Here is an 11,282-nt window from a genome sequence, read left to right as displayed (position 1 = left end):
TTTATGTGCATGTGTGAGGAAGATTAACCCTGAGCTCACATCTGTTGCCTCCTCTTTTTGCTGAAAAAGATTGGCCCTGAGCTGACATCCATGCCCATCTTCCTCTACTTTATATGTGGGATGCCACCACAGCATGGCTTGATAAGTGGTGCATAGATCCATGCCTGGGATCCAAACCTGTGAACCCCAGGCTGCCAAAGTGGAGCACAGGAACTTAACCGTTACACCATTGGGCCAGCCCCTCAAGCACTTTTTAATGGAATGAAATATGAAAACATCCTATCAAAATCTGTGGGTTACATCTAAAGTAGTGATTAGAGGGAAATTTGTAGCATTTAATGGTATAGGTAAAGAAATGTATCAAATCAGTAATCTAAGTTTCCATTTAAAGAAACAGGAAATAGAAAAGTATACACAACCTAAAGCAAGTAGAAGGAAGGAAATAACAAAGATATGGCAGAAATCAGTGACACTGAAAGGAAAAAAACAATAGATAAAATCAATAAAACCAAAAGCCATTTAAAATGGTTGCCAAAAAAAGAGAGAGAAACTAAAAACAACCAATATCAGAAATAATAGAGGAACCTCACAGACATTAGTTCAATAATAAGAGAATATGATGAACCCACTCCATGAACATGAATTCAAGAACTTAGCTGAAATAGACCAACTCATTGAAAGTTATACATTATCAAACTCACTCAAGAAGAAATAGATAATGTGAATAGTTCGATCTAGTTAAAAATCTTTTTTTTTTTTTTTTCTGAGGAAGATTTGCCCTGAGCTAACATCCATGCCCATCTTCCTCTATTTTGTATGTGGGTCACGCCACACCATGGCCACTGACAAGTGGTATAGGTCCACACCCAGGAAGCGAACCCAGGCTGCTGAAGTGGAGTGCGCCAAACTTAACCACTAGGCCATGGGGCTGGCCCCTAAAAATCTTTTTAACAAAGAAACTTCCTGGGCCGGCCCCATGGCTTAGCGGTTAAGTGCGCGCGCTCCGCTGCTGGTGGCCTGGGTTTGGGTCCTGGGCGCACACCGACGCACTGCTTCTCTGGCCATGCTGAGGCCGTGTCCCACATACGGCAACTGGAGGGATGTGCAACTATGACATACAGCTATCTACTGGGGCTTTGGGGGAACAAAAGGAGGAGGATGTTAGTGCAGAGCCGGTCTTCCTCAGCAAAAAAAGGAGGATTAGCACGGATGTTAGCTCAGGGCTGATCTTCCTCACAAAAAAAAAAAACAAAAAAAAAACAAAGAAACTTCCTCACCAAGGTGGATCAAAGGTAAATTCTACTAAACGTTTAATGGAGACATAATCCAAATCTACACATTCTCTTCCATAAAATAGAGAGGAAGGACCACTTCCTAACTCGTTTTATGAGGCCAGTATTACCCAGATATCAAAACCAAAGATACCATAAGAAAAAAACCTGATACACATATGTATGTTATAAAACCTGATTATATATATAAATTCTCCATAAAAGATTAGCAAATAAAATTTAGCAATATATAAAAAGGATAATACATCACACCCAAGTGGGATTTGCCCCTAGAATGCAAGAATGGCATTCCCTTGAGCACTGTACTCATCTAAATTGTCAAATGGGTCAAATCACTTTTTAGCAAGTGCGGCTGAAGTTGTATATATACTTCTGCTATCATTCTTTTAGTGAAAATTTATTTACTGGTTATTTATAACAGTAATGGAGTTTATGCAATATGGTTGTTAATGGCAACTATATACCACAAAAAAGGGGGATCAGAATGAGTTTTGGGGATAATCAGCAGACCAGCATATCTAAGAACTTACTTTATAAGATATTTGTAGAATCATGATGAATAAAATAAAATGCTTTAAATGATGTAAACTTGAACTATCCAAAAGGTATTCTTGAATAGGAAGTTTCAATAAATACTCTTCAAACTGGCTACAATTTAAATGTATGATAATATCAGTTGTTGACAAGAATGCACAGGAACTGGAAATCTTATATATTGCTGGTAGGAAGTTAAATTGATACAACAAGTTTGAAAACTGTTTGGCTGCCATTAAAGCTAAATTACCAAAACTAAACCAATATCTATTTTATGACCCAGCAATCCCACTCCTGGTATATATGCAATAGGAGTAAGTCCATATGTCCAACAAAAGACATATACAAGAATGCTCAGAGCAGCTTTATTCATAATTGCCAGAAACTGGAAACAACTCAAATATCCTTCAGCAGGAAAATGATAAGGGAATTGTGATATTTTCATACATGAAGTTCTACCCAGTAATAGAAAAATGAACCTCAGATACACACAATATGAGTGAATCCCAGAAGTTAGGCAGAAGAAAACAGACACAGAATAGCCCACATCATCTGATTCCTTTTACTGTTACTTGAAGAACAGGTAAAGCTAATCAATGGTAAAAATGGCCAGTACAGTATAATGGTTACCACTTTAAGAAGCATTGAATGGGGCAAAGGGAATGGAATCTTCTTGGGTATCATAAATATTCTATATATTGAACTGGGCTATGATTATGTGAGTATTATCTGATATAAAATGTCAAAGGGCACTAGTTAAAATATTGAATAACCATGAGTACCCAGTCCCTTATTCTTTTCTCATGCCAGAAAAGAGACCTAGAACATCTCTGATTAGAATATATTCTTCTAAACCAATGATGAATGAGAGAAAGTTGAAGAATAAATTTATCCTTAGCTGCTACGTAAAGTCTAGGCTAGTTAATATTGTGATGGTTGGAAAGAGGTCCTCCCTGAGGACTGTTATTATGGCCCAAATTGCAATAAAATTCTGCTCCAAGCAATTGTGGTTGTGTATAGGGCACTACTTCACAGGACAGATGACAGAGAAGTCAACTTAATTTCTTTTGATTTTCTAAATACTCTTTTATTCATACTACTCTGTATCATATGGGTGATTACAGTGTTACGTTTAGGAGAAAGTGGACTTTGTAGGAGCTATAAGACATTATGATTCTTTAACATATAAAATATTTGTTAAAGCTTCTTTCTGAATCAAACTTGGACCTAAACTTCACTTTATTCTCATGGTCTGATAAATGTCCAGAGACATAAAATGACTTACGCTTCTTGCCTGTAAAATATGTTTTCTATCTTCATAATAATTACTTTAGGAATTTGAAACACCTGTTGCTAATGTTAAATTAAGATCCTTGGAACTACAGCACATATGTTTTACAGCTTAGTAAATAGCAGGCAGTTGATAAACTGTTGAGGGAGGAACAAAGGAGAAAAGTGAGGAAAAGGAAAGGAAAAGAAAAAGTATTATGAAGAAGTTAAAATGGGAGAGAGGAAATGAATCAAAGGGAGTTTGAGTTGGGATGGCTAATGTGGAGACTGAGAAAACTGATAGCCCTGCTAAGTTCTATTTAGATGAAATGTTTTTGAAATATATATTATATATATACATGTATAGGAATGTTATATATATATTATTGTATACAGGAGTATTATATATGTGTGTATGCATGTGTGCATGTGTTTACAGTTATAGATAGAAAACCTTATGAAAAATATAGAACATTTGGAAATTGTACAGAAAAACCTGATCAAAATCATAAAAGTACTAGAATTATTCCATTTTTAAAATGGGCAAAACTGCAGATATTTAGCCTGTGCAAGAGAATACTGATATAAAGCATGAAATATGTTTGAAAACAAGAAAGAAAGGAAGGAAGGAAGGAAGGGATGAAGGGAGAGAGGGAGAAAGGAAGGAAGGAAAGAAGGAAGAAAGGAGGGAGGGAGGAAGGAAGGGAGAGATTCTACCAAGGGACAGAGAGATACAATGTGATCTCTGTAGCTCCAAGGTGGAGACTGAGGATAATGGAGAAGAAGCATCAGGGAGACAGGTCTCAAGTAAAATTAAGGAGGCATTGTCTAATTGTATAGTCTAACAACCGAATGTTAGTGCTTCATTGAAAAGGAGTAAAGTCCCTGTCCTAACAATATTCAAGCAAATTTTTAATGACTGCTCTTATGGAGGTTGCAGGGAGATTCTAGCCAAGTGCAAACTTTATATGATATCTAAAATCTTTTTCAGCCCTTAGAAATTATGCTTATCCTCTGTAAGGAGACAATGGTGCCACTTGAAACAGAATTTCGGACAACTGAGCACAGAGCAGAGTTTGATCAGTGACCTGAAGAGAGCAGGTTCTGTTTGTGTCTTAGTTTTTTCCATCCCAAACCAACTCTCAAGAGGCAAGCTCCCAGGAGATGCTGGGTGGGAGAAGGATTTCCCAGGACTTGCTGCTAAGAAGCAAGGGTTGATGTCGTAACTTGGGTAGTACCCAGGGGGAGGCAGAAATGTGTGAATCACAGCCCAGCTCAAGTATAGGGCAGAAGCTGGAACTGGAAAATAAAATAATAGGTTGCTGTATTTGTGCTTGTAGCTGTGGGGAGGAAAAGGAGGAGCCATTGTGAGGTAGGAAGCTTCTCACAGCCTTCCTCTACTTCATGGAAGTTTTTCCTGCTTCCAAACTAAATTTAACCTGCATTATAACTATCATAGTGCTAACTACCTGTCTTTCATAGAATTAAACACATATTGCAAGAATAATTATATTAATTCCTTTTTCTGTAACTAGACCATGAGCTTCAGGAGAGCAGAGACATTGCAAATCATCATTTATCATTATCATTATATTTCCTATACCTACTCTAATGCCTGGGGTAATGTAGGCGTTCTTCCAACAAATAAATAAACTGATAAATGAGAATTAATTAGCCGCCTGAGATCTACCACATCATTGAAGTCATAAATACTAACATAAAGTTTGGCTCTAAAAATGTTTCATAATATTTTACAAATTAATATTTTATAAAAATTAATATTAATATTCTTTAAATTTAATAAAATAATATTTTATAAATTTATGGAAGAATCTTTTCAGATTGCCTCTTCATTTCATCTCTTATCCTAATGGCAACTGCATAACAAAAGGTGTAGGAAGAGAGAACTTCCTCAGATTATCATGATGTCTTCTGGTCCTTTGGTGTTCCAAATACGCAAGACAGACAATTTCAGCTTTATATTTTGAAGATTTCAACCTCCCTCCAACCTACCTATAAATGGAGCTGGCCCTTATTAGCAAGATTCAGGAAATGACAGAAAAATAAATAATTATCAAGGAATGATTGTAAAATTAGGAAAGCAACTGGGTATTTGGCATTGATTAAAAAGGTATAGAATACTTATATATTCACAATTTTCTGCATTTTGTGATCTGTTTGACAGCCTTATTATTATCATCAGAACTGTGAAATCAGACCTCTGCAAACTTAATGATTTATGATTCCTCCTTACTTAGAAATATTCCTAAGGAAAAATATGCCATCTTCATGACTGGATAATGTAGAGATATGAAGACTATGCAGAGATATGAATCTAATGTAACTCTGCAAAGAACATCCATCCAAAATGATACCGTTAATCAAACAAAAAGACGTGGAAGGGAAACAGATTCAGTAGAGATCAAGAGGAATTTAGGTTTGAGTAGAATAGATGTTAGGAACTCCTGGGTCTATCAAATAGAAAGTGTGTATATATTAGCATGGTTATATGATTCTTCTTAACTTCTCTCTCTTTTTTTTTTTTTAAATATCTGCATGAGTAAGGGTAATAATGAAACATGTATATTCCAGTGCTGAGGGCCTTGCTCAATTTCCTCAGCTTCCTGGGCGTTCTCTGGCAGTGAGAGAGGGACCCAGGAGACCGCTCCCAAGGAAAGATAAATATAATGTGAAAGGGGTACTTCTGTGTGTGTGTAGTAATAACTTAGCTCCAATGATTACACATTTACTCAACCTCCTCCTCTGTCGGTATTCCAAGGGAAATTATGACTCCTTAGCATCGTGACTAAGCTTTAGGAGAGGAAATGACCCATATTGCAGGGCTGCATCCTAGTGAGTCAAGCAGAAGCTTTGTGTCTCTTTTTCAGTGTAGCTCTGCAGTTTACTCTTACAGAATAACTCCTGACTAAGGGGAGAAGTCATTATATCCTTTCACGGGACCATCTGTTACTCCTTTCTAACACATTTGTAAGTACTTTGTTAAGTGACTACATATTTCATCTTCTGCATAAGAATGTAAATTCTATGCAAGCTGATATTGTGTCAATTTAGTGTCCTTTGGGCTGACTATAGGAAATAATATGTGTCTAACATCAGTTTATTAAGCTATTTATAATTTTGATAGTCAGAATAGAGAGTACAAAAATAGAGCCATACACATATAGATAACTGATGTTTTACAAAGACGCAAAGGCAATTCAATGGAGAAAGATAATCGTCAACAATGGTGCTGGAACGACTGGAAGTATGGAGGTGAAAACAATGAACTTCGATCCATAACTTACATCATATACAAAAATTAATTTAAAATGGATCCTAGAACTGAAATCTAAAACCTTAAAAGTTATGGAAGAAAATATTTTGTGACCTTAGGTTAGCCAAAAGCCTTAGATATGACATTAAAAAAATTATCCATAAAATAACTATTTGTAGCATGGAGTTGATCAAAATTGAAATCTGCTTTTTGAAAAATGCTCAAGTGAAAAAGACACGACATAGGGGCTGGCCCCAGGACCTGGTGGTTAAGCTCAGCATGCTCCACTTTGGTGGCCTTGGTTTGGCTCCCGCGTGTGGACCTATACCCTACGTCAGCGCCCATGCTTTGGTGGCAACACACGTGCAAAATAGAGGAAGATTGGCACACATGTTAGCTCAGGGAGAATCTTCCTCAAGCAAAAAGAGGAAGATTAGCAACAGATGTAGCTCAGGGTGACTCTTCCTCAGCAAAAAGAAAGAAAAAAAACCAAGACATAAACTAGAGAAAGTATTTACAAAGCATGTATCTGATGAAAGATTTGAATTTAGCACATATTCTCAAAACTTAATAATAAGAAGACTAACAACCAAATATAAATGTGCAAAAGATTTGAATGGACATATCAGAAATTATAGATGGCAAATAAGCCCTTGAGAATCAAAGGGATGGATCTCAAGATATGATGGTATGTGAAAGAAGCCAGACAAAGAAGAGTACAGACTGTATGATTCCGTTTATGTCAACTATGGAAAAAAATGCAACCCATTTACATTCACAGAAAGCATATCAATGGTTGTCTGGGGATAGCAGGACATGAAGAAACTTTTAGGATGATGGAGGATACGTTTATTATCTTGATGGTTGGTCTTACGGGTGTATACAAATGTCAAAATGTCAAATTGCACACTTTAAATACGTGTGGTTTATTACAAGCCAATTTTACCTCAATAAAGCTTTTAATAAAAAATTTAAAACACCAACCCCTCTCACGAGGGAAATGTAAATCAAAACCACAGCGAGATATCACCTCACACCTGTTAGGATGGCTATTATCAAAAAAATAAAAGATAATGAGTGTTGGCAAGGATTGGAGAAAAGGGAACCCTTGTACACTGTTCGTGGGAATGTAAATAGGTACAGCCATCATTGAAAAATGTATTAAGGTTCCTCAAAAAACTAAAAATAAAATTACAATTTGATCCAGTAATCCCTCTTCTGGGCATATACCAAAAGGAAATGAAATCAGTACATCAAAGAGATATCTGTGCTCCCATATTCATTGCAGCATTATTAACAATAGCCAAGATATAGAAACAATATTAGTGTCCATTGACTTATGAATGGAGAAAAAAATTGTGGTATATATATATATGTGGTATACATATATGTATATATACACACACACGCACACATACACACACACACACACACACACACTGGAATATTATTTGGCCTTAAAAATAAGAAAGGAAATCCTGCCATTTGCAACAACATGAATGTGCCTGGACGTTATGCTAACTGAAATAAGCCAGTCACAGAAAGACAAATACTGTATGATCTTACTTATATGTGGAATCTGAAAAAGTTGAAGACACAGAAGTAAAGAGTAGAAAGGTGGTTACCGGGGTGAGGAGAGGTGGGAAATGGAGAGATGTTGGTCAAAGGGTACAACGTTGCAGTTACATAGAATGAATGTCTAGAGATCTAATATATAGCATTCTGACTATAGTTAATAATACAGTATTGAATACTTGAAATTTGCTAAGAGTAGATTTCAGGTGCTTGCAACAACAAAAAAATATTAATTATGTGCTAATAACTGTTAATTATCTTGACTATAGTAATCATTTTGCTCTCTCTATATATAAAATCATCACATTGTACACCTTAAACATATACAATTTTTGTTAAAAAGTTAAAGACCAACCCCTTCACCAGTGCACACTATCTCTTCCACCCTTGTCTTCTCAAGAATATTGTTTCAGCAATTCTGTCCATGTCCTGAATTCTTGATTTTACTCTTTCTTCTGGTCCTTTCCCAATGCCTTATATACTTCCTGTTATTTCTCCCATTAAAAAAAAAGTAAAACAAAGACAAAATATATACTTTTTGGATTCCACATCTTCCTTGATTTTTCTTCATTAATTTCTTCCCGTTAGACCAAAATTCCTCTGAAGAGTAGGCTATACACACTGACTCAATTTGTTTACTTCTATTTTCCCTAAAGTCTACTGTGTTGCTAAAGCCAAGGGTCAATTCTTACTCTTCATTTTGTTTTACATATCAACAGCATTTCATACAATTAAATACTCCTTTTTCTATAAAATACGTTTCTCTCCCCCCATTAGGCTTCCAAGACAACTTCCTGTTAGACACTCCATCTTAGTCCTTTGTAAATTCCTCTTCATCAGCTGACCACTAACAATCAGAGTGCTGTACGGTTTCAGCCTTTGGACCTATTCTGGATTTCACCAATATTTAATCACTTAATGATCTCACTGTTTATCCAGATTTATATCTCCAATCTGTATTTCTTCCCTGAAATCTAGATTCTCGTGTAACAGCCCACTCAGCATCTTTATCTGAATATCTAATCAGAATCTCTAACTTATTCTGTCCCAAATTGAGCTCCTGACAGTCTTTCCCTCTACAATTATTTCTTTCTCATTGCTCCCCAATGCATAAAATGGCAACTCCAGTTTTTCCAGTTGCTAAGCCAAAGACCTTATAATCATCCTTGACTCCACTCCTTTTCTCACAGCCAACATGTAATCCATCAGCAAATTCTTTTGGCTCTATTTTCAAAATATAACCTAAAGTTAACTACTTTTCATCATCTTCACTGCTAATTCCTTAATCTAAACATAATTTTTATCATGCCAATGTCTTCCTTACAAATCTCTAATGACCAGGCACAAATTGCTGGTTCTTTGATCAAGGTCCCGTACTGCTTCCTGAGAATGATTCTCTGTTGTTTTCGGTTCTTCCCTCTATTCTTTTGATTTTTCCCTCTGAGTAATCTCCTCCTACCAATAAAAAATGGCCTGTGTTTACAGCTGAGTGATTTTCTTAGCCTACTTTCTGTCCACAGATGTTTTGTACTAAATCGCACAAATCATGGCCTCTTCATTTTTTACTGTCTGTCCTTTTACTCCAGGCTTATTTAATTTCTTCAAAAATGTTTTGAGTTCTTTATGCATCATTTTTTATTCCATTTTCTTGGGCAAAAGGGACACTTCAAATCTATTCAAGAAAAGCCTTTCCCAACGTTTGGTCCTTGTATGGTTACTGTCAGACAATGACATTTAGAGGCTCTATTGGTTCACAGATAATTTATGAGATACATCCTTAAGATCTTTGGAAGGTCTATTGACTAGTACAAAGGGCCTATGAGGGACAGTCTGAAAACTATCTGAGGTTTAAAAGGGCTTGATAGTTCCATACTTGGATTTATCTTTACCTTGAGATGTTTTACTGGCAGCAACCAGTTTTTTGTTTTTGTCTGGAGTCTCTTTTCTGGGACAAACTGAGCATGAGAAACAATTATGGATTCAAATCCAGCAAGTCTTAGGTTATTTATATTTCCTCTAGAGTCTGTTTGAAAACTTAATAATTCTTTATTTAGCTCATCTCTCTTTTTCTGTACTTTATGATGAAATCAGTTGATATTTTCAATATTTAACCTGGAAATCTCCTTATCAAGATCCATCAGTTCATTAGATATTATTTTTCCTATTTTCCATGTTATTCCAGTCCTCAGTTTTGTAAACTTTTCATCACTAAATAAAAAATGTCTCCTTTCCTCCAACTTCCTGTAATATTTTTATTTAAACCCTCTCCAACAGCCACTTTGAGGCTCATCAGGCTTCTGCTAATAGTTTCCTCAAAGCCCTTCTAGCTTCTGCCTACCATCTCATCCCAAAGCCAATGCTACATGTTTTAGATTTTTGTTATTGCCAAACACAACTTCCAGATACTGAATTTGGTTCTGCTTATTAATGCTGCGTTATAAACCAACTTTAAGTTAGTGATATAAAATAACCATTTTATTACATTCACGGATTCTATGGGGGCAGGAAGCAGGTGGTGGGGAAGATAGTTTGTCTCTGCCACATGATGTAGAGCTTCAGTTCCAGAAGACTCCAATGGCTGAGATGACTCAAATGGCTGGGAAGTGAAATCACCTGGGACTTCTGACATTTACCCAGGAAACACTTCAAGGCTGAGTTCAGTTGGGACAGTTGAGTGAAATACTTAGGAACTTGAGCTTCTTGTAGCATGGTGAATGCATTCCAAAAAGTACACACCAAGAAGGAGCATCCTAAGAGCAGGCATTCTAAGACAGCCAGGGGCTCACTGTGTGGACTTACATGACCTGCCCTTGGAAGTCATGTAGCCTCACTTCTGATGTACTCTAGTGACTGACAAAATCCAAACCTACCCAGATTCAAGAGAATGGGCCGTAGACCTCACCTCTCAATGATAAGAGTATAAACTATTTTGAGACTATATTCTAAAACTGCCACATTAAGATAGATTGAAAGCTACACCATATGCCTACTGAGCCTGCAATTCTGGGGGAAAAGATTGGAAAGAGTCAGAGTGAGCATATATTTTGGCTTTTACTTTTCTATTTTAACATATGATAAGAAACACATGAATTTAGAAAAGTATTTGAAGGCTTACTAGTGGAAATTAAAGGAAATATATAGAACACCTAGAAATGTGAGGCTTCAAAAGAGATTAAAACACTGATTGCTTCTAGACCCCCATGGTAAGAAATAAGACTAAAAAAGCCCTTTAGTAACAAAAGCCACACGCATTTTCTCAGTTAAAAAAAGTCATGCAGGTTTGTTGCCAAGATCATATTAAAGATGTTACTTTCCCACCTAAGCTTATTATTTCAGAT

The sequence above is a fragment of the Ceratotherium simum genome, chromosome 4 (assembly GCF_057802395.1).
Source record: "Ceratotherium simum simum isolate JZ-2026a chromosome 4, ASM5780239v1, whole genome shotgun sequence".
NCBI classification, from domain to species: Eukaryota; Metazoa; Chordata; class Mammalia; order Perissodactyla; family Rhinocerotidae; genus Ceratotherium; species Ceratotherium simum.
Note: the sequence above shows the minus strand (reverse complement) of the source record.